Source organism: Thunnus maccoyii, chromosome 14 (assembly GCF_910596095.1).
Source record: "Thunnus maccoyii chromosome 14, fThuMac1.1, whole genome shotgun sequence".
NCBI lineage: Eukaryota > Metazoa > Chordata > Actinopteri > Scombriformes > Scombridae > Thunnus > Thunnus maccoyii.
In genome coordinates this window covers 10,817,302-10,842,715 of record NC_056546.1, presented here as the reverse complement: position 1 = coordinate 10,842,715, position 25,414 = coordinate 10,817,302, and the positions used below count along the sequence as shown (strand labels likewise).

The 25,414-nt window shown below is 40.9% G+C and overlaps 1 long non-coding RNA gene across 1 annotated transcript; it reads right to left on the bottom strand.

Moving 5' to 3' along the window:
* Nucleotides 1-1,615: 1,615 nt before the first annotated feature.
* Nucleotides 1,616-7,406, bottom strand: LOC121911340. Its single transcript, XR_006099840.1, has 3 exons — nt 7,046-7,406; nt 6,676-6,870; nt 1,616-3,427 (listed from the first exon to the last, which is right to left on the bottom strand). It is a non-coding gene; the product is annotated as an uncharacterized LOC121911340 (long non-coding RNA).
* Between the last annotated feature and the right edge of the window lie 18,008 nt (nt 7,407-25,414).

Below are 25,414 nucleotides of genomic sequence, written 5' to 3'. Positions count from 1 at the left end.
TGTTTCTGGTCTGTACGTTGTAAATTTCTCAAACAACTTCAAAGTCAAGAGGTTGTGATATGTAGCACAAGTTAGCAAAGCTCTGTAAACAAAACTGCATGAGATTTGTCGACAATAAGTAAAATGTAGAAAATAATAAGCCATTAACTTGCTGCTCTTTGAGCAGGCTTCACTTAAGCTGGAAGTATGTTTTACCGAAGATAAACAGAAACATCTCTGTGTACCTATAGAGAGAGCAATGTTATGTTGGGTAATCGTAGGTTGCAGAGGAGCAGACGTGCACACCTTCCAAATGTCAACAACATGTAGTGCAGACCTGCAGGTCAAACAAGTTGATTGCTGGATTCAGCTGTTCTCAGTAAGTGGGTCAGAAACAGAAACAAAAAGACAACAAAAAAACGTAAATGTGCTACATACGAGCATAAAAGAACCAGCCACAAGAACATCTCAGAGCAACTCCCGTGCACATTTGCTGACGTACAGCCAAGAGAACCATAATTCCACCTTTAGTCTTACCAAAATAGCCAAAAATCGGGTTTATTAAACAGCTTAATCCTGGTTCAATTTGTCAGGCTCACTCAATCCAGGCTTTTCTCTGAGTCCTGCTTTTCTTAGCCTTTTTTTGTGAAACACGATTCTGGTTTCCTTCAGAGATATGATTATTTCTCTCTGCTGCATAGTATCTAATAATAAAATATAATATTTGAGCATTTTAATAATTTCCATAAGCAAGTCTGCCTGCTGCAGGACGGTCAGTCAGCGAGGTCAACCACAGAACAGCAACTGTGGAAAGCCATCAGTGCTACTCAAAGCAAAGCAGATTTAGGTTTACCAGAGCATCTCGGCACAAACATCACTAAACGAAAATTACTTCACCGTGTTGCTGTTAAGACAGCCGGCCGGCTCCCTGGCCAGCCTGTTCCCGCACCAGCTCTGCTTTGGCGAGGCTCAGTGGTGTGAAGGCAGCACCGGCGAGGACAGGGAAACACACGGGGAAAGCACAGCTCTAATTATAAACAGGCATTATCGTGGGTGTGAAACCAGAAGTGACAGCAGCAGTGGGCAGCCAGGCACACACACACACACACAAATACACACACACACACACACACACACACACACTGTGTGTATGGGCCAGAGTCATCATATGGACAAATCACAACTGCTCTGGCTCAGTAATGTCTGGCAGATGTTAACGCTTTGTACTTAATGACTCCCTCGAGACCTCACCCAATCAGACAGGACACAGTGATATGCCGGGGGATGTGTGTCTACTGTGTAATATGTGTGTGTCAATGTGTGTGTGTATTCGTGCTGCAGTAGGTAGCGGTGTGGTTGGTTGAAATGATGATCTTCAAATTCATACATGTCATTAAACCTTGTTGAACATCTGTAATATTTGAATATTATGTGTCTCAGTTTAATCGGTGGTTTCAGATTTTCCATTTAAAATGTCTGTGTGTGTGTGTGTGTGTGTGTGTTAGAGAAAGAGAGAGACAGGAACCCTTCTGCTACCAGAGAGTCATTTCATGCTTGACTACTGCATATTTCAAAGAATAACTAGATTTTTATTGCACATCACAGCAGAGTTCTGTAAAAGAAAACGATCAAAACAAACAAGGCAGGACACAAACACATTTACAAATCTGCTATATGATGATGAGAGCAATGACAAGCTTGGTTAAATGCCATTTTATAGAAAGAAAAAAAAAGTTTTCTGTTGTTTCTTGCAGATAATTTTTGAGTTGGTTGTTTACATCTCCTTAAAGCAGCCTGCAGTTTTATCATTATTATTTCTTTTTAGTATCTTGTTTGTTTTTTGATGCAGATGATTAACATAAAGAGACTTTTGGTCTTTTCTCCTTTTATGTTATGGTGGAGGCTTTTATTTTATTTTCCTTTCTAAATGATGATAATGATAATGATCATTGTTCTTATTATATTCATTATGTTGCTGTTGTTGTTAGGTTACTATTTTTACTTTTACATTTTAAGGTCAACTAGAAATCTAGCAACTCCTGAATGTAATTTATTTTCTCCTCTCTCATTTCTTTTGACTTGTTCAAGAGTGCCTTTTTATGTTTTTATGGAAACAAAGAATAAAATCACATTTATTTGCTTTAGTACATATAAATATATAAGCTCCATAGTGTTAACTGAGTCAAGGCATCCATTGCTTTAGTAGAAAACAATAAAATCAGTATCAGTCATCAATAATCAGTCCAATCTGGTCTTGTAGAAACTGGAAGCAACTGTAAGGTCAGCTGGTAATTTGTGATTCAATTGTGTATTGTTTTAAAGCCAAATTTCTGCATAAGCATCTAAGTTTTGAATAATATAAACATTCATTTACAATACAGTTTGAAAATATGATAAAATATCAGTAAACACACACAGTCCTGCTCCGTAAAAAAGATGTGAAAGTAGCTTTGTTCAGCAATCTTTCTCTCTAGTACACAATGTCATAAAAACAGCAGTGCTCTGATTAGCTATATTGATAATGTCAGCAGCAGCAGATGCTGTGCTAATAGCCACTGGATGCTGCACTGGAATCTAGCAGCTGCTAACCATGACACTAACTACCACCGGGGAGAAATGCCAAGCTATCTACAACCCTGTTGCAGTCGAGTAGTAGTACACAACACTTCATCACAGGTTTTCACGGCAACGCGATACGTAAGACTCGATTTATACTTGCTGAGCAAAATGACTCCATGTTTTCTTTTTTGGCAGAGACAAAGAGAAAGTTAGTTTTTGGGTGAAAACAGGTGTTCAGAGTCAGATTTGGAGTGTTTAAGTTTGGCTCAGAATCTGGATTTAAAAATGTAGATTGTAAACGAGAGTCAAAGAGAGAAAATGAAGATACAAATAAATGGCAAGTGCTAAATACTATAAGTATCAGAAGTATAATTTCTACTTGGTTTACACCAGAAGCACTGTGCTAAAACACCTGAACATCTCTCTGAATATTCCCAGTTGCAGCTTCAAATAGTAAATTAGAGTATTTCCCGAACATTACTCCAGAACATACAACAGCTGCACAAAGGACAGGCTGGAGGGCCACAGAGAGGAAAAGTTGCCCTCAGAAAAAGTTGAGCACTGTCGCTTTCTGATGTCCCACCAAGAGCTGTCACTCACCCGCGCACCACCCCCCTGCTCATCCCCACCTTTCTCCGTCTGTCCATCAAACAGGAAGAGCGCCTTTTCCCCCCTCCATCTGTTATCATCTCCCCTTCTCCATGAGTGCTGGGGGGTCGGCGGGGGCCGTCCACAGGCTGGTCATCCCGTTAGAGGCCTATTAACAGTCCCCGGGCTCTCTGCTGGGGCCTACTGGAGAGAAATCCATATCAATACCTGTCTGTTATGCCTCCCACAGCTAGACACAGCCAGGCTGCCTGCCTGGCACAGACAGCACTGCATGGGCCTCCTGTCGAGACAGAGAGAGGATGGGGTTTCAATGCGAGCGTGGCACTTGAGTGCGGACCTCCTGTCAGTCCTCCTGTTGCACTGATGGACCTAAGTAGACAAAGCAGAGTTTGAAAAGGCACACTTCCTAGTCCTGTTGGTGTCTTTAATACCATCAGTTGTCTCTTTGGATCACATCTGGCCTGCAGAGTTTACAGCATGCCGCTTCCTCCGACAAGCTGAGAGAAAGGAGACTACAGAGGTGAGGAGAAAGTGGTAAAGACACGCTGTATGTGGTGATTTTGAGGGGTTTCTAAAATATGCAGTGATTCATAATATGCATCCTGGAAATGAAAGATTGTATATAATTTCATTGATTTTCACAGTCTTCACCACTTTTACCGTTTTATATCAATCGCTCTATATATATTTACCCTCTCCTTTATTTAGTTTTACTGTCGATGACATGAAAAACGTTTCAGTCAGACAACAGCTGCTAAACTTTTAACTTTGTTGATGCATGTTATGGTTGTATGATGGGTTGTAGGCAGCAATATCAGAACAATATCTATTTTAAAGTGCTGACAACATCATATTCAACACTTTCATTTGTCTCCCGGACTACTGAGTTTTATTTCTATTCCTCCTGCAAACTTATGTTCTATTCTAAGACTGTTGTCCATTTAGTAGCTGTTTTGGAGCTTTCAATCATATCACATGATCTTCCTGAGCAAATGGAGTTCGCCCTGCAGTTGTCACTGAATTGTAGATGGTCCAGTGTCTGTTTTTATAGACATTTCACAGGATAATTCTGGTGATCCTCTATATTTTTCTTTTTCTTCTAAAGCCAACCATGAAGTCATCCTACCAACTAAATGTGTAGCCTCCAAACCTTTAGCCACCCGGACCAATCAGAGCCCTTCTTCCTTCTAATCTGTCATATCAGTAGGAAGTTTAAAACAAACATGTCGTGTGCTTCCATCTGTCTTGATGTAAGCAGAGAATAGAGGTCTATTTCCTCATTAGCAGCTTATTAACAGCCCCGACCCAGCAGAGAGCACTCTCCCTGGAGGACAGGGGCCCGGGGGGAGGGCATTCGAATGGCAGAGAGTGCTTTGTCTCTGGGTCTGGCCTCCCAGACCAGCCCCCTGTCCGGGCCTGCCCAGGGGACGCTGTGTTATGCATGGAGAGGATAAGGAGAGCCAGTAGAGAGGGATGGAGAGAGGAGGAGAAGGAAGGATAGAGAGGGGAGGAGAGGGAGAGTTGACTGGAGGTCATCCATCAAACCTGCTGTCAATTTTCCCACCTCCTAGGGAGACACACAGAGAGAGGGAAAGATAGAATGACTGAACCAACACCTAGACAGTTTAAGGATTTTGGAGTTCTCACGTCGTTTCCCCTCGTCACCGATTAACTGTGACGTTTAAGAGAAAATGAAGCACTTTTCTGAGCTGCTATTTCTCCCCAGATTTGAATAACACATCTGTTCAGTATGTGTTTGTGCCAACAAAGACATGTGTTGACCTCAGACTGGAGCGGGACCCCGCAGGTCTCATGGTATTTGTCGGGTTTGTACTGGTGATCACTATTGATCACACCCATGCTGCACCCATCTGTCCAGCGTGCGATATGTACCGCACATGTAAGGACATGCACACAGACAACAAAAGCACACAAGAGCACATATTATAAAAAAAAGCAAAAGCACATATTTTCACGAAAAGCATGCGTACACATGAATATATTCTTACACAGGTTTAGAAACACACACATGGCCAGCTTCCCAAGGCGCATGCATGTTAACAAGGAAAACATCATATTCCACTAGATGTCTTATTATAGTCATTCTCATATTTACAGTACTGTAGAAGTGAAAGGCAGATGACACAAGCTGGCAGTCCCTCACAATGCTTTACCGGGCTTTGCAAGGCAGCTGGTTAGCAGAGGGCCTGAGTAGGAGGAGGGAACTGGCAACAGCTGTCAGAATGAGTAGTTAAACATGAGTCCTCCAGAGGCGTGATGTTTGGACTGATCACCTGAAGCTTTACATATACGATGAAGAAAATAAGATGAAAATGAGAGTCGTGGGAGTAAAAGATGGTACAAAATATGTTCTTAAATTGTTTGTGTGACGCTGAGGAAATAAGGTAAATGGTTTATAAGAAATGTAGTTTGAGGTTATCAACTTTACTTTTTGTTCCTTCTCTCTGTTGATTCTCCATCTCTGTTACTCTTTCATCCCTCTCTCCTCCTCCCCCACTCTCCCGCAAGCCACCTTTCCCAGCCTGCTTTGCGGTCCCGGAGGCGCCAGCCGCACCCTGTCCTGTGCAGTCTCCTGCCGTCCCGCTGAAGACCGTGAAATCAGCATGATTAATAATTATAATTATTGGCAAACGTGCCAGCTGCTCTGTGGCAATGGGCACCTCTGATTTATGGTCCTGTAAACGCAAACAGTCATTGTCCATATTCAGAGAAGAAAGGAGGGAAGGCAGGAGGGGAGACGGAGGCAGACGGGGAGTTTTGGACGCCTGCCCTCAAAATATGATTTTATCTTCGGAAGTCAGCAGCCCTGTCCTGCAGGCATTGTCCTCCGTCCCTCCCTCCTTGCTTCCAACCATTCGTCTCTTGTTCTGCCCATACTCCTCACCTAGTCTGTGCTCCATGGAGCATTGCTTTTTGATCTCAGTGGGCTTCAAAGGAGTCTGGGGCCACAGGGTTTCAAGCATTGTGCATGCAGACTGCTGGCTTTATGGACAGCCTATCGTTAGCATTGTATTATCATAGCCTTTAGTGTTTAGGTGTGAGTCCACAAAGCTGTGTGCAGGGGTCAAAGACAATTAATGATTCAGAAGAAAAGTAGAACCAGCTATCTGTTTAAGATGAATCATCAATTATCTGAGGATGATTAGATCCAATAATAAACTGGAATACAACCAGGAGTCCGTCACAAAGTAAACAACACTGACATGGAGTGTGCACTTCTTATTTGTGTGTTTGTGCGTGTGTTTACATTTGTGTGCTGTGACTGATGGAGCTGCACAGTCTGTTCATCAGGCTCGGGGGGTCCGCTGATGTGTCTATCATTGACAGAACGAGACTATGGATTACCTCGCTCATTAATCACCATCAACGTGGCAGCTTGCGCACACTCGCTCACATTAGACTTGTGTATCACAAACAGGCACTGATGCAAGCTCACACTAACGCATGCACACACATAAATCTCTCCACACACAGATAGAGTAGTTGTGACAGCTACTGGCCACCAACCTGTCCGCAGCCTAATCTCATTAGGGTCCTTCTGGCATCTGGGCCTGTTCTGCTGAGAGATGGTCTATGATGGAGTGAAGAAGACAAGGCGTTCAAGCGTATAATAGATGTCTAAATCATCTGGCCTCAGCCGGCGGGTCCTCTTGCTCTTTCATTTGATGCTCTGGAAGTAGGACTATGCAGGCTGTGAAGTATCTGAAACACATACAAGACATGAAAACAGATACTTGGGATTTGTGTTATTCTGCAAAGTTTTAATTCTAGCTGGTTAAACAACGCAGCATCACACCGCAACGGTAATAAACTACATGTAACTGCGACTCTGCTGCTGCTGCTGGTGGTGGTGGTGGCACAGTGACACTCATCACACCTGTCTGCCACTCTCCAGTCTGCTGCAGGCCTGTCCTGTCCTGTCTGGTCCCGGAGTGCAGTGTTGTACCTGTCAGTGTTGTGCAGATGGGCTCCAGCTCCCTCAGGTATCTGGGCTAAATACCCGTCATTAATCACCACATAAAGCCTCCCCAGCGGGAGATGCCCCAGGTTAGACCGCATCAAGAAATAAATTGGCTGAAAAATGGCTCTGGACGAAAGCTCCGTCCCTGGAGAGGAGGAGGAAGAGAAGAGGAGAAGAGAGAAGGGAGAGGAGAGGAGAGGGGAGGAGAGGAGAAGACAGGAGCAGAGAGGAGACTTCCCCCAGTCCACCAAGTGATCTGTCAGCTCACTAAGCGACATCATCATTCACTCGGCCCCTATCGTGTTCCCGCGGTGCTGACAATCTCGGCTGTTTGCTTTCAGATTTGTACACATTCATCTTCTTTATTTGCCAAAGTGGCTGTGCTTAGACGCAAGGCTGAGCTTTAACATTTCAAGAGTGGGAGCCTTCAGGTCCATCAGGGTTTGAATAAACACTCTTTGCTTATTCAACTTTCTTCCTTTTTGTGTGACATGGGCATCTTTTGACAACATAACTGTGTGATGTTGTGGCTTCAGATGCCCAAAAATTCCCTTAAAATAATCCATATTAATCTTCCGTTGGCCCACCTTGAGGTCATGACCCAATCTTGGAACAGCATTGCTTTAGGGCTCACACTGTTTTAGGGGCCAATAACAACTCAAAAGCTAAATTGGGACACTGCCCTCTGTTTTACAGGGTCCCATCAGCAGAAGAAAGACCTGTCTTCTTTCAGCAGTTAATCAATCAATCAAAATGTGTCCATACAACATGTTTCATCCATGAAGATACAATACAATGTGCAAAAAAACGCTACAATCAAGAATATAAAGCAACAGCAATATGACAAAAATCACAGAAATAAAGTGGATAAAAGAATAGATAAGGTCAAGGACGTGTTGTAGTCCAGTAACCCAGACCTGTCCACCTCAAAGCGGCTTGTCTGAGGCTGTCCAGTCCTATGATTAATGACCAGAGGGATTCCCCTGGTCAGCCTCTGAACCTCTGCTCTATTGACACTCCATGGTCCACCTTTCACTAGTGATATTCTGCAGCACCTCGGGGCCTCACTCAGCCTTCAGTGGTTGGCTGCACTGTACAGATCTCATCAGACATCCCAAAAATTAAATATGTGATGGCACTAAACTGTTAACCATTTCCTTTGATTTATGTCAAGATTAACTAATAGCACTGGATGTATTTGTTACGACACGTTAAAACTGCTAATCCTACTTTCTTCTGATTGAAATAACATCTCTCTGCTCCTTTTTGCATCTCCCAACAACGTTTAATGACTTGTGACCACAAAAGACACAGTTTGAAGGCCATGATGGATGCATGGTTTCCCTACCAAAGGTTATTCATTTAACATTGTGTTCTCACGTAATCTTCCTGCCATCCCTTTAGTACAACCAGTCTCTGTGCTTAAAGCAGCATGTTATGCTACGGAATTGATCCTAATCTTTCCCTAAATTTAGTATAAGGTTTTGGAAATAGATGACATTATGTTAGACAATATATAGATAGACAAAAAATTTTAAAAAAAAGAAGAAAGTTTAAAAAAAGAAGAATCCTCAACTAAAACAGTTCTATCAGGTATAAAAATACGAGGACAGCACAAACTTCAGCACAAGTTTTTTCTTTATCACTGTCCAGACTGAAATATCTCAACAGCTATTGAATGGATTGCCATTAATTTGGAGCATATATTAAAAGTTCCCAGAGGATGAAGATGTCTGACTTCAGATGATCTCTTAACTTATCCTCTCACGCCATCATCAAGTCAAAATTTCCATTTGTCTAATACTAATAATGGTGAATGATAAAATACCTGCAAAACTAATGTAATTTGTGTTTAACACTAATTAGCAATTTTTTGCATTCAAACTAAACCAAGATGGTGAACGTGATAACTGCTAAACATCAGCAAGTTAGCATCATTAGCACTAGCATTAGTTCAAAGCACTGCCTACATACAAAGCTGGATGACTTCTCATTGGTCTGAAGGCCCATTATTCCAAAACCATAATAGTTCGAAAAATGTCCCATTGGACTGAAAGCCCATTAATCCAACGGCCCATTATCCTGAAAAAACAAATGCTGATTGCTCCAAAAATACATACTCTAGAGTTGTTGGAGTTCAGTGACTGCAGGCCATGGTCCTAAATTGGGAGGGGGGGGGGGTATAGGTGTCCGATTAGGTTACCTCTGTTGTCTTCTGCCCTTAATATCTTTGTGTATTTTCACATGCAGACGAGAAGATACTGTTTGCAAAAAGCTTAGAGTCTGCTTTTTAGTGGTTAGGGTTGGGTTGGGGTAAGGGTTAGGTCATGTATTTTGTTAATTTTTATTTAATTTATCTATTTTTAAAGCCTTGAAATTTTTAGCAAGCAAGCACAATAAAAATCAAGCACTTTGTAAACAGTATCTTTGTTTTTAGATATTAAGGGCAAAAAAACTCCAGGGAGAGTGTGTATTTTTGGACCAGCAGGCCTTTGGAGCAGTGGGCTTTTGTTTTCTTCAGCTGTCGGACTAATGGGCTTTCAGTCCAATGAGTAGTTTCTCGAACTATTGGGGTTTCTGAATAGTGGCCTGTCGGACCAATGGCATGGCACCCAAAACTCACAGAGCCACTGTAGACTCAGAGTCTTGTTACGATGCTGTTTTGAATGTAAACACTATGTTGTCTGTATAGTTCATCATATATTTATATGATGAAAATGTTTCTGCCTAAAATATATGTTTGTTACCAGCTACACCGTATTTACCAGTGTGCCATTACCAGTTTCATTGAAAACAACATTTTTAACCAGCCTACAACAGCCCACAACTCCTTTTATTATCAAAGACTGAATACCACTAACATATAAGTTCAGTTCATGTTACTGTATGAGAGATGTGTTGCAACGATATTTTTCTATGATTTGTGGCAGTTTGGGTTTCTGATGAAAATGTATATATTTTTTTAAATATTGCTGCAGCAAGAAAAGATGTTTTATATTTATATTTTATTTTAATTGGAGTAGAAAACTTTGACAAAAAATAAAACCTGTTTCGCTATTATTCTGTGATTTTTAAATAAAATCAAATTCAGAATTCAAGCTCTATATATACAATGCATATATTTTTGTTGTATTTTCTGTAAATAATATTTTCATTAATGTATTTGTTTATTTGTCTCAGTTAATGTTGCCTTTTTCTGTACCTTTTCTGAGCATTGCGGAGGATGCATGTGCAGATAAACTGAACATTAATATACAGTATAAATGGCACCGCGGAGTAGCAAAAAATTAATGCACAGCTTAAAATAAATGAACCTAAATGGATTCACTAACCCCTGAAATTGCTGGGATGACTTGACAATATGTTTAAAACTCTCCCACTGAAATCCCACCATAACTCAGCGCTGACTTTGAGCTGAAACACGGCCTTTACCTCCACATCTCTGCACATCACATCTTAACACAACTCACACTTAAAAGGCATAGCAGAGGACCACAGGCCATTATGTATTTTAAAAAAAGGGGCATGGTGAGCGGCCAGGTTAAGCTCCTCTATTCTTCTTATTCTTCCCTCACCAGAGCGGTCGGTGTCAGTAGGAGATGGCGGGACAATGGAGGTGATCTCTCTGATCTCAGTGGTTCTATTGTGGCTCGTCGTATTATTAATGTTCATCTCTGAGAAAAGCCACGGCCTCTGCCTCTCCGCTTCGGCATCGCTCTGTCATTTTCTCTCTGCTGGACTTTCTCTCTTCTCTCTGTTGTACTTTATCTCCACGCAGCTCTACACATCTCCATGCTGTATCCCCTCTGTCTGGCACACATGCACACACAGAAAACTTTAACCAATTGTCCCAGATTCATTATCATTGTCAGCTTTGTGGATTGAAAAAAAAAAAGTCCTTTTCAAGCCACATTCAGAAGTTAAAATAACTACCGGCAAATGCTCAGATCTGTACTTTGGGACACCGGTAGCTCCAATGTTTTTCAGTTAAGTAATAGTATCTGAGAATTTCTTCATCTGGCTGTTCTCAGACACATTCCTGAACATGCATTTGCTTCAAACCTACATTCCCACTCACTCCCAAGGTCTTTGTACTCCTTCAAACACTTTGAAGGTGTGGTGCCCACTCTCCTTTGAAAACACACAAACGAGAGAAGCCCCAGTGTCTGTCGTTCATTTATCAGAGGTGCTGTGGGCTGCCCATGCCTTGCTGTGCCGTGCTTGGGGTCAGGCTTCCTTCACAGTGGATTCGGAGTAATTATTAACCTACTGGGATTGTCTGGCAGTCCTCTGGTCATCTGGGACCGCAGAGTGTCAATCTGCAAAGGTCATGACAAGGCAACACAGTGATGAAGGAAATTCCCCTGAGTCACATAGATAGAGATATACTGACTACTGAATTAACATAATTCTGGCAAATTACACAACTTTCATATCAAGAGCTTTGGATCATGGAAGATCTTATTTTTTTCTTATTATCAACAAAACCCATGAAGATAGCAGAACCAACAGTGAATAGATCCTACGAACATGTGTCATGTGTTTGGCCAAAGCTCCATTGTTCAAAAAACTATAAAAACACACTAAATGAGCCACATTGCTGCACTACATGACCTGTTCCCTCATTATGATGAACATGGGCACTGTAGTTTATTTAAAGACGATCATAAACAGTCCTGCTGTCGAAAATACTCACCAGCGTACCAAATCTGCAGCTGAAAATAGTCCCCAACAAACAACTTATTTACTCCTGATCAAGTAACATTTACTATAAAATAAGTGCCCAGCTGTTTTTGGAAATGACAGAGTCTGAAACTATATTTTTGACCTCTTTAGATTCACTTGTTCAGTAGGAACATGGGCTTGACAGGCTCAGGAAGTTGAGAGAGATGGAATAATGCATGATTGGTCTTTTTACGGGATTCATTGAAAATAACAAAAATATAAAATATCCCTTTAGCTATGAGGGTATTTTTAATAATAGATGAACTCAATTTGTAATGTAGTTTTTTAGATAATCATAATCTGAAGTCATTTTTCAAGCATAGTGGCGTGAATATCTTTAAACAAAACACAATTTTAGATTATGTTGAACATTTTTCACATTTTACTGACCAAACAGTTAATCAATTAATTGAGTCAGCTTAGTAAACTAATCACCAGGAATATGTTTTTGTTCCTAATGTAATAAATTAACTGTCTTAATACGTCCTTGCGTCTTTTATAACATTCATATATTCAGGTTTACTTCACCAAAAAATTTAAAATATCACTTTTAGGTTTTTGTAATCCTTCAATTCTTCTTACCCAAACTAAAAATGAACTAAAGATGTTTGTAAAATCAGTGATGCAGCTCCTTCTTCCCCCAAGTCACTCAGCTAGACCCCCTGTGTGTGATATAACTTGGGAAAAAACTGCTTGTTCTATCATGGGAAGAGCAGGGTGTGGACATTCTCTACATAAAACCCACCACCTCAAACTGAAGGTAATTTATACCGCTGCTGTGGCATTGTGGCCTACAGAGCCTTTGTGAGGCAACGCACAACACATCTTCTAAAGATGTTTGGGTTTTGTGGGGAATAAATTGCGCGGCTGATCTGCGGTCCGGCTCTATATCATATTCGGCTGGCTTGTCGGTGCCACTGAGGTGGTGAATGGGCCGCCAGAGGCCCAGCCACTAGCGGGTGGTCTGACACAGAAAGGTTAAATATGGTTCAGCCACGGATGCTCTCAAAGGGCCTCGCTGTTAAAAAAATAAGTTATGTGGGCTGTATGTCTTCACGCAGTCAGGAAATTGACAATACTGGCGCAGTGAGGCACAAGGCTGTCCCAGGACTGAACTTCATGGTTGACTGTCCAAATGAAAAACAGTCACAACATCACTTGTTTCCGGTGGATTTATTGACGGCTCATCAAAGCCCCGGCTAGACGAGAGGTGTAAAATCAACACAATGACCATGCATATATAATGGTTATATTCATCCTTTGTATTTCTTTGTACTCTGAACTACGGGGATAAACTTGAACTCCTCAGTGTCAGAAAAAATGGAAGTAAACAAAAATAAAGCAGTAAATAAATGGTTGAAATCTTAACATAGTACATGCATTAAGTTCCTAATAGACACACTGATGTAAGACACTACACACACACTGCTACTGTGATCTATAGTACTACTTGTATAGTTAATTGATCATTTATTTCTGCTTTGTATTAAAGGGTCAGTTCACCCAAATTGGTGGTATGAACATTTTTTCCTGCCTCCACCCCCTCATCAGAAGACAGATATATTTATTCTATATCACAATTATTGTTTGAAAAATTCTCCTTCCCTCTAATTTTGCCACATTTAGTCTTTTTTAGCATCAAATTCCCTCTTCTTGTTTCCTCGGACAGTGTTTCCCTGTTGAACTGTGGTGGAAGTATAGTGACAAAAAGAGGGACTTTGGCACTAAAAAGACTGTAACGTTGAAAGATATCTACTTGATTTGGCTCATTTGGATAGCTTTGAATGCTTTGAAGCTTCATATTAGCTTCAGTTAACTTGTAAATACGTTTTTGCACAGAAGGAGACTTGTAGATTTTGGACCCCATCACTTACACTGTAAGTGCATTATGAAGGGATCTTCTAATGGTCAGTATGAACAGAAGGAATGATTATAGCAAGAAAAACCTATTTAAATGTTCATTAGGGCACCTGTTTTATTTGAAAAATTGTGAACCCATCTTTTAAGAGGGGCTACTGTTTGATCTCACAGGTGCAGGTCAGAGGCGAGTTGCTCATCTTCTTGTTGGACACATTGTCAAAATGCTCATTCTGGGCCACTGTGAAGAAATTCTTCCAGTCGCCACTTGTTCACACACACAAAAGTCAGAGACAATCAAAAATGTGCCCCCACCTTTAGACGTCTTTAACATTTTTTCCCTGTAAATATATTGTTGAAAATATGTTTAATGACCTTTTTGCATGGTCTCAGACTTGTAGCGGTGTGTTTCAGTCAAGTCCTTGCTTGGGGTTAGTCTTCATGTTTTTGAAGGTGAACATTTCCACAACATGATCAATGGCTTCATCTGTTAAATCTTTTCCACGGAAAGCACAAACCTTCACAACTTCCCCCCTGAGGTCCTGTCAATTACAGATGTTGATGAATATTTAATTATAGCACTGTTTGCTGCATTTTTAATACTGTGTACAAAACATACAAACCTCTGTAGGAATCATTCAAGTATTTGAAAGCCGCTGATTTAAAGCTTGGTTAAACATTACACACGTGACAGCCTGCTCCAGAACACACAGTAAAATCAGATTTGTAGTAATTAAAATTTTGTGCATCAGTAACTTTGTTCTTCTTGCATAATTTTGTGTTTTAGTTTAATCACTTGAACCTCTGTTTTCTTCAGAAAATGAGGGTTTATTGGTGACAATAAATCCGTGGAAAAGACTAAAAGCAACAGTGTGTTAGTCTGTCTCTCAATACTCTCTGATTTCATACCTTGTCTGTGGCACTCAGCGTCAAGCCTGTTGGTTCCTTCTGAAGATGTTTAAATCAATAAAAATGGGTCAGAAAGACATAATTTAGTTTTCAAAAAAAAGGCTCACTAACTATCTTCTTGTTTTATCAAAAATTAGTCCGACAACATTTGTTGGGGACTATTTTCAATTGCAGATTAATGCACATTTGCACATTTGAGTATTTATGTAGCAGGACAGTGTATGAGGGATTAATGTGCCCTTGTTCATGGTAATAAAAGAGCATATCAACAGTGTGGCTCACTGATGTGTTTTTTTTGACAAAAACGAAGGTCTATGGCACAGAGGAATAAACTGTATCAGGCTTCAGCTACACAGACAATATTTCGTTTTGGTCTTTTCGTGGGATTTGTTGTCCTTCTTCATAAAACATTTGCAAAGACAAGTTTGATTTTGTCTTTTTTATTTTAAAACCTGCAATGTTTACATTCATTTGAGCTTGCCAGTCCCCTTCTTCCCTACCTTGCATCTCATGGCATATTACCACCACAGGTAGATCAGTGGAATAATGTAAAAATTTTATTTTTATTTTACTTTATTCTGATTCAAAAATACTTATCTCACCTGCATGTTTCATGCATGTACATGTGCCAGAACAAACAAATAAAAACATTTATCCATAGCGCTACTAGTGGTCAAAAACTCTACATAGTAACAACCATAGTTGCCACATGAAAAGACTTTTTTTAACAGGCACTGAACATTAAGAGACATCATTACACATGATCCACGTGGTTTTAATTTTGACAAAATTAAAAATTTTGCATCATTGCCTCATGGCTATTGTATCCATGTTGTTTGGACATATCAGCACAGTTACAAGCTTCTGTATTATTGCTACATTACTCCACTTAATCAAATATTCATGTTATGGTCAAATGACCTACATACAACAGAAAATACAGGATTCCCAACCTTCAACATGTTCTCGTACTGCACAAAATGGATGTCCAGTTGGTCTCTTGTGTTCCATTCGGATACTTCCATTAGTACACTTCTATGTAGTACACTATGTGCTTACTTGTGAGGTGCGTGAATTTCGACAGGGTAGTGTTGTCTCAAGTTGAACATGGCTGTTGTGCACTTACCATATGCTATGGAGACATTAGAGCCAGCAGTAAATCACCAAAGAGCTGCAGATCAGTTTATTGGATCATTTTCACCCCGGGATGACGGTGGACGTTGTCGGGCTGTTAGCAGCTGAGATGACTGGCTGGTCTCGCCCAGCCAGTGGAAACAACCTCGAAAACATTGCAGCAGATTAACATGAATGGATAAACTGACCACATACTGGGAATCTACATGATTACCTTCTTGCAGTCCAACAGTCCTACAGCAAAAATTAGCTTTTAGCCTGGTGGTCCCTCTCCTTCCGCTACATAGCCAAGATGGCTACCACTGAGGGTGAAAAGTGTCCAGCGTTGCACTATTCAACTTTTTGACTGCTATGAGTACATCATCCAGGTAATCATTTTGCCATAATTGTCAATGTGAATGCACTTATGCACTCAAAATAGCGAGTGCAACGGTGCAGCACCACTGTATGTGAACTGACTGGCGATAACGTCCGCACTCTTTCATTGTCTATGGGAAGCAACTAATTTGCTGCACAAAGCATGCTGGGATACCTGGTGATGCGGACCAAGCTGGCGGTGCGACGAGAGTGCTCACATCAAGACAGTCAATCAAACTGCAGCACCAGCAACTTTCTGAACAGCTGTGTGTACAGATACATGTAGCCAATCAGCATGCACGATATCCATCCACCTCATACCAACCAGCTGCTTTACAACTCTCTACTACTCTACTGTACTTTTCTTTTACTGTACTTATTGATATTGTTTTACAATGTTTAATGTCTTGCATTAAAATGTTGAGTTAAAAAATGAAGTGGTGTTTAGTGTTTAGGGTTGGGCACATATGGGGGAGGTGCCATTCTAAAATCTCGCCTAGGGCTCCAACACTGTCAGGGTTGGCCCTGCTTTCTGCAGTTAAAATTGATCAATAAAAAGTTATTTGACTGTAATTATTGTACGAGAAAACACTCCTGCCTGCCATTCCTATGAAAATGCTGGAGGCCACTAAACAACCATGATACACAAACACAGGGAGGGTTGTTTAAGGTTAAGATGACATGTCTCACTAAAGTGGCACACTAAAATCTCTCACAATGACTATCCAGCTGCCAAAATCCAGATGAGTCTATAAAGGAGTCAATAGAGGAGTTGATATACTCAGGTTTTTTGTCTCTCAGTCGCCTCTCAGGTTACATCCAAGCTGCCTGCCTAACCTTCTGGTGCGTTAATAATACAGCAATTTTCATAGAATTTTGCCAATTTCGTCATAGTTTTTTATATAACTAACGTTCTGGATATAAACGTGTGATCAGTTGTTTGATAAAGAGGCTGTAAGTGCTCTCTCAGCTAAAATCATTGTAAACAACAGACCTGACTTGGGGTATGTGATGAGGAAGATGTCAGTAGGACAGATCTCAAAATGCTGGAGAGCATCAAGGTCCTTGGGTCGTAATTTGTCCTTGACGAGAAAGTTTCTCCTTTTGTGCTTGAACAGGTAAGGACTCACTAAGTCCAGAGACTCCATGGATACTAAAATTAAATAAATAAATGAGAGCAAATTTAAGTCTTCTTAGTTTTATCACTTCATTTTATCTGCTTTGATGTCTTAGTAAAACAAAGCTTAACTTGCCAAATTAGACTTAAAACAGAGGCTCATAAGTGTAGCTAATGTAAAATACAATGAGGCATGTCCAGTCATTATAGCTTAGTCACTGACAAGAGACAATTTCACCTTTTTCTGAATTGAGACAAGTGATTTCAGGCCAATATTCAACCTAATTGGGTGATAAATGCACCTTAAAGTCTGTAATATTACACAAGTGAAGCCATACAGACATTGAGAGACACTTTATTAGATGAAAGACAGTCTGCAACTCACTATTTATAGTGAGAACATATAGGGACAGAAGTAACAAAATAGATATTATCATTACAATTGAGTTAGTAAATAAACCGCTGTTCATAAAGCCAGTAACAAGCAGAACAGTGCTGAACATATAATTGAAATTTAATTAAGTAAAACTTAACTTCAAGTCCCCCTATTTAGCATTTATAAACAATATACATACTATAATATAGTTGTATATATATTATATAGTATAACATAGACATATTTATATTATTACAATTGTGTTTTACTATATTATCGTTCAATATTTGTTTATACATCAGCATCCACTGATGGGTGCTCACAGGTTTTATAGTTGTTGACAAATACATGAATAAACACTGATATCTGCAGCTACATTATAGTGTGTTATAAAACATTTATTTACTGTTCATACTCTGTTTATGAATGCTAAATGGGGACTCTAAATTTAAGTGTTACTTCAGAAGCTTTATTAGGCAATTGCTGCTGCTGCTATTAATTAACAAATATCCAAAAGAGAAAACAGTTACAAAAGTTTTAAACTCAAACTCTCAAATAAAAACTCACCGCTGAGTCAGAAATATGAGCCTGTTTCATCACAAGTCATCTGTCATAGCGTGGAATGAATAATATCAGTGACAGACTGTGTTTCTTACATCCAGTCTGTTCTGCTATTTTGACAGAGCAGAGAAACTCTTAACAGAGGTATGTTGTGTATTTTTCTCTCAGTACAATTATATTTAATGTGGTTGCTCCTCTCACCTGCAATAAAATTATGTATTAAGTTTAAATATTGTCTTACTTACAGTACACCTCTACGACGGGTGAAAATGTCTCGAGAAGCACCCGGAGGAATCCTCTGCTGCCTTTTCTCCCCTATTGTAAAGCACTGATAAGGCTGACATATAGAGTATGTAGACATGGGTTGTACCTAAATGATGAGGAGGCCCCTCAGGATGGTTAGTTGCCCGTTTAATTTACAATAACTTAAGCAAGACTGAGCAAAAAGGGATGAAGTGTACAGAACATAGTGAGAAGATGACTGTCAAGATTACAACACAGGTTGCACGCCGTATATTTAGTGGGGGTTTTTTGGCCACTGCTTGACACAGAAAGTATTGCTGTGGTAGTGTTGTGATAGGGTTTTTGAAAAAAGGTGTAGCCTTGTATCCAAAATAATAAAATCCAAAAGAGTAAAATTGAAGCTGAGTATATCCATGGGTTTCCACAGATAAACGTGACATATCAGCATCATATACTAGCATATGACAGCTAGCCTCAGTTCAAAAATATGAGACCTGAGGAAAACCTTTTGCTGTCCAAACATTATGTCCAAGTAGAAAAAAAGAAGAATAGATTGCCATTGAATTGTGTATTGATATTAATAATCCCCTGAGGGTGAATAATGATGACGGTGATCTCATAACCTTTCCTCTGATGCCACTATGAGGTTGACATTTTTGTTTTTTTAGTGAAATATCATCAACTATTGGATGGATTATTGTGAGATTTGGTACTGATATTCATGTTCCTTTCAGGATGAGCTGAAGCACCATCTGCCTCCAACATCAAGTCAAGATTTTAATTTGTCTAATACTTTTGTTTATGACCAAATACCTGCAAAACATGCAGAACAGTATAGACAGGTAAATGTCCATAGAAACCAAGAGTTGGGTTGAATTTCTGCTTAAAGGATTTGACCGGCGATTTTCTATATTTTTCTTATTGTTAACAAATGAACCAATCCTACCTGCAAGTATTGTGTGTGTATCCAAAGCCTGATATATCTTATTCCTTTGTGCCGTAGAGCTCTGTTGTGGTCCAAAAACTATTAAAAACATGTCAATGAGCCACACTGCTGCACTGAGTGACATGTTCCTTCATGCTTTACAGTTTGGACACTGTAGTTTGTTTAGAAAATTCTGTTTACAGTGCTTTGCTAGCTTGTTGTGCCACATAACACAACCTCTTGACTTTGTGCTATATTGTACATTTCTCATAGAACTTCAGTACAAACTCAAGAGGTTGTGATATGTAGCACAAGCTAGCAAAGCTCTGTAAACAGAACCACGTTCCCACATATGCGCAGTGGCGTCTGCCGTACACAGAACTACTCTCCGGAGACTGAAAACATGATTGCTGTTATTAATCTTTGGAGCCGTTTCTAAACAAACTACCACAACCAGAATTGTGGTGAAGGAACATGTCACAATGGTGTGGCTCACTGATGTGTGGAAATGGGTTCGTTTACCTCTGACTTTGGTGTATTTTGGTGAAATTTACACAACCAGGGACATGGGTGGGAGTGGGCAGTGGAAAAACTGTGTGTGTGTTTGTGTGTGTGTGTGTGTCGGGGTTGGCGGGGGGGTTGCAGAGAACAGGATGGGAAGGAGCTTCAAAGCCTGGGGAAGAGGTCCCTGGCCCCCCACTGCAGCCTTGTTCACATGAGAATCAATCTGGTGCCAGTGTTTGATGTGAACCGCAGATAAAAGAAACGAAACAAAGAATGACAGCGGGGAGATATGGAAAGATGGGGCACAAACAGACAGGGAGATTAATGGGACAGGCAGATAAAAAATGTGGAGGTATGAAGAGTTGCCAAAGGGTCACATTTACTAACGGACAGGGGAAAGTTATCCAAACAAGATGGGACGAGCAGGTGTACAGATATCGTAAGAGATCAAAACACGTGATTGACAGAAACATGCAAGTAGGAGGACAAACTGAAAGACAGACACAGTCTTTCAGTCAGACAGACACAATCCATCAGTCAGTCAGACACTTAAGGGCAAGAAAGGTTCAAAGCCACCGTGGTGGACACCAGTGCAGTGTCTCCTCACACTGTCTCTTCATGACGCCAGGAACTCGCATTAACATCACAATGCAAACTGCATTATCATCATTGCCATCACCATTATCATAAAAAATGAAAATCATATCGTGTTTGGAGTAAAGCCCTCAGCTGGGCGGCTTTTGATAAAGGATTCACACCTGGGGAATGTGGTGAGGGGTGAATCCTGAAAAATATTGATCTCAATATAAATGCAATTTTGAAAGAAACAGTCTGGCTTTACAAGGTTTTCCATCAAATTAGATTGGAGGACTGGTATTCTTTGACAGATATCAGTCCTCCAATCTAATCCCTCTGCATCTCTTATTTTACTGATATGACTCAAAAATGTATCTTCATAAAAACCCTCCAATGCTAACATACTGTGTTGGAGGTAGAAGTTGTAAAATTAGCATAATAACTCAGAAGCACCCTTTTTTAAACCCAAGGTCCACATAAACAGAGCTGAGAACTCCTCTCTTGCTTGTCCATCAGCCAGTTGGAGCCTGTCCTTTGAAAAAAGATATAATGACACAATAGATCGTAATGTCAGTTGCCAAAACTGACCTATAGTTACGTTTGAGTGACAGACCATTTAGAGGCCGTAGTAATTATGACCCGGAGAAATGGTGCAGTTCAGATAATGTCTATATAAGGCATAGACTGTAAAAAATAATGGACGTAGCCACCATGACATCACCCATTGGTTTGTGAACTCCCGTTTTGAAGCCTTGAGTTTACATTTTGACCGTCGCCATCTTGGATTTTTGGAGCCAGAAATAATCATATTTGGACGAGAGGATGTCTCTGACCCTAATGCTAGCTGCTAGCTTGGTTAGCACGGTGCATTCACAGTGTATGGTTAACTGTGATAATGCTAATGCTAATTTTCACTAGTGAAAAACAGGTTTAAAACCATTAAAACAAAATTTACTTACTGGGAAAAACTGAACATCAAACTCCTTAGAGGGTCTTTTAGTACAACCAAATGCTGAACAAGACTTTTTTAGGTGACCAAAATGTTACGTTTTGGTCGCCCATACAGTTGTCATATAAAAAGTGGACTTAGTGGACTTTACTGCAGGAGACCACTATTCGCTTCCCATTTCCAACCGCAAGTTGGGACACTTTTTTAAAAACCACAACTACGATTGCCATGGTGTTTACTGTTGCCATGACGACGAAGGTTGCCTAACTTTAAGGAAGTAGTAACTTTAACCCACACTGCGTTTCAAGTGATCATTTTAACCCAAATGATGATCTTTCCCTAAACCTAACCAAGTGGTTTTTGTGCCCAAACGTAACCAGACCTTAACCACAGCATTGTCACACCATAAAACATCATTATTACAACAGTGATGTGTCACAGTTTTGTAAAGCACAGACAAATGATGTTTTCCTGCCCATGATTGCTGATAGAGGCGCCTGATTAGAAAACGCTCCTATGGATCGTTCTGAAAACACTCCACTGGGTCGTTCTGTAGTGCATGGTCAAACGACCTATTTGGTCATTTAATTTGGAGGACTTGTTGGCTGGTCGTCATGCTCCTAATGGAACAGTGTAGGAATGTTGTTTTATTTGTACTAAGTTGAACAGAAAAGTCAGAACGGGGACAATGAGAGGCGGAGAGAGCAGCTTTTTGGTCTTTTCTTGTTTTTATTTCAGTCGAAACAGGCTCAGACATTGTTGTTCTTTCTGCTAATTAAGCTGTTAGAGAGAGGGGCTGGTCTGACAGGGCCCTGCTTGGCGGGGAGGCGAAGAGTCAATGGGCCGAAGCTGAACAGGAGACATTTATGGGCTGCCTTAAGCCATTGTTTCCCCCTACCGAGGATCTTTTCAGGCCGGCCGCCTCTGTCTCGGTGACCTGTACAATGAGAAGAATGCCACTCCGAGAACCCAGAGCTGGCCACAAAGAGCAGCCCTGCAGAATGAGGATTTCACGGCACTGGGCTGAATCCGGACGCTGCCAAGATTCCTCGCCTCTTCTGGTCATCAGACACTCTGAGCCACTCTTTGCCAGTGTGTGTGTGTGTTTGTTTATCTTCCAAAGGTGGAGAAATATATTGGAAACAGATGTTTTGCTTGTATTCACTGACACAGGTAAGTTTGAACAAAACAAAGTGATAATATATGGCTGTTAAATGCATTCAACAATAATGAAACTGAAGATATTTCTCCTGTAAAATAAACATTCTTGGTGTATTAAGAAGCGTGAAAACTTTCTTTTCTGTCAAAGTATTTCCCCTCAAGATTATAAAAGCATGAATTTCCCATTAATATGCTCAAAAAATCCATTTGGGGCTTTAATCAACTTCTCCAGAATGGTCTCTCTAAGTTTGTCCAGCAGCAGTTGTTTGAGCCACCTGTTCCTGTTACAGAAGCTGTCGCCCAACCTTGCAGATTAAACAGGTGAGATTAAGGCAAAGCTCTGGGCAGTTTGTAGAACATCCCCTAGCACAGGCTACAAAAACTCCTTCTGTGAATGTGTAAGTGAGTGTGTTTGTGCGTGTGTGTGTTTGTGCACGCTCTGGTCCATTTGATGGTCATCCAAGCGTCTCTGTGTGTTTACTTGGACAGTGTGTTCGGTGGCGAGGCAGATCCTTACTCTCTCGCCGAGTTGCACAGCTCTGTCGCTGGCCTGAAGATGAATTTGTGATCTGCTTAGTTGTCACAGAAAACTTTCTTTTTTCAAATTGTGGTTTTCTAGTGACTTAAAACAAACCATTTCTGTGTCAACACCACCTGCTTATGTCTTATCAGCGTGCCAGTTTCTGCTCCTTTAGCAACTGCCATGTGTTGTCATAATGTAACTCCATTTACCACAAAGTGTTGAACGGCACTTTCAGACGAGCCAGCGCCTCGCACAACAAAGCAGCCCAATTATAGAGCCATTTATGTGTTTGTCAGGGGCTTCAAATGGGCACTGGTTTCTCGGTGTAGCCATATTGGCGAGGTCAGGCACAGCATCTGAAAAGGCAGCTTTATTACAGAACAACCCATCCCTCTCTCAGATGAACACCCAAGAAGAAAAAAAGACAAAAAAAAAAAAAAAAAGGGGAGAAATAAAAAATGACAACTTTGTTCTTTATAACAGTTTGGCTGAGCCTGCCTGTCTGGCTGCTCTGCGGAGCGCAGCAGCATGTGTTTCAGGGATTGTTCTGGAAGGGGGAGTGCAGAAACAGCAGGGAGCAGAAGACAAACAGGCAATTCGTGACTCATTAAACACGGCGACGGTGGCCAGCACAGTGGAGGGGTGTGAGGACCCGCGTTCCAACCGGGCGATAAACCCCCCCTGTACCAGCTGGAGCAGGCATCTGTCAGCCGCACGCCGCACCACGCCATGCCACCGATTATCAGCAACAAGCCATATCTGAGTGGCCGGCCACCGCCATTTTCAAACACCTTACACTTACATAACAGCCCTGATTGGCTCACATGGGACCCGCAGGTCTACTGACAGGCTTAACGTTGGAAAGTTTTTGCAGGCCGAGCCGTGGAGGGAGGCAATGTAAGTACTATCGCTCTGTCTCTGCTATATGAGAGGTCAACACATGTCATTTTGTTATGAGCAGCAGGTTGGCAGTTTGGTTTGGAAGGCCGTCTGCTAGCAGTGGCCCATAACACCAAAGAAAAGAAAGGACACCATACCAAGAATAACAACCTGCTCCCAGGGCAAGAGTTGAAATCCAGGTAATTTTAACTACAAAACTTATGGCACAGACATCTGAGAGTTACTAGTAGACCACTGTGCCTGTATCTGTCCTTGAAAAACAAAAGGAAATGCATAAATATTGAACTGGGTGTGATTTGGGCTGTGACACTGCGGGTGTAAAATAGTTAAAAAACGGTTAGAGAATTTGTGGGTCCAATTTTTAAAATGTATTTGTGAAATGCACAAATATCTTTAATAACTTCTTAATTCCTGCTTCTTGGGAGATGTGACCACAAATACTATGTGTAGATATAAAATTTCAGCCCAAACATGACCATATTCACACAACAAAGAGGTTCAAAAATTGGAATTCCTTCAAACTTGTACGATCGGTGGTATACTGGAGACTCCAGTGTCTTTTACAACTATTTATTCCTCCATCTGTCTCAATAAGAAGAAAAAAATGTCAGAAGAGAATGTTCTCCCTGAAAAAATGAGGTACTAAACCACACAGACAACATAACTCAACAATAACTTATGACATTGGGGATGCAAGGTAATCAAAATTCTCCATCGCTTGGAAAACCTCAACATCAGCACAACTTTGCAACGAGGTAAAAGTTTGCTCTCAATATAATTTAACGAGCTGCTAACTGCCTAATTAAATGCTGAGAGCAGATAAAAGCATGAAATATAGATAAGCTGGAAACACTGCGGCTGTAGCGCTACGGTCCATGCAGAGGAAGACAGTGATGTCTCCTGAAGCCACACACAACAGAGCAACTGAACCGAGCCTCGTCCTCCACCCGGCTGTGAATGTTTAATAAGAAAAGTGAAGCTAAACATGTCGCCACATAAGCCATGAGTAAGACAGAATCACCTGCTAATGGAGCAATGTAAAGAAAAAGAAAAAAAAAAACAATGTTCGATTGAAAGCAGGCATTAATGTGGTGCTTCACAAGCCCACGGCATTTCTAGGACTGAGGGATTGGGGCTTTAACAGCGCTCGTGGTGTGACAGACGGGGCCTCTCCCTCTTCTCAGCAGTGGAAGCCAGGGTTGTAATTCTGACTTTAGCTGTCTTTACGACTCCCTCTCCTCATTTCTCTGGAATATGAAAACATCAGCATATGGCTGCCGACAGCACCGAGGCTAAGGAGTCATTTTCCCTTAAGTAACATTGGGACAGGGGTGACATTCACTTCCATACTACCCCCCTGGCTCAAAAAAAAAGGACAGAGGAAGAGACAAAAAGAGAGACTGAGACGGAGATACAGAAGAAGAGGAGACATATTGTGAGACACACAAGGACAGAGAATTTCAGACAG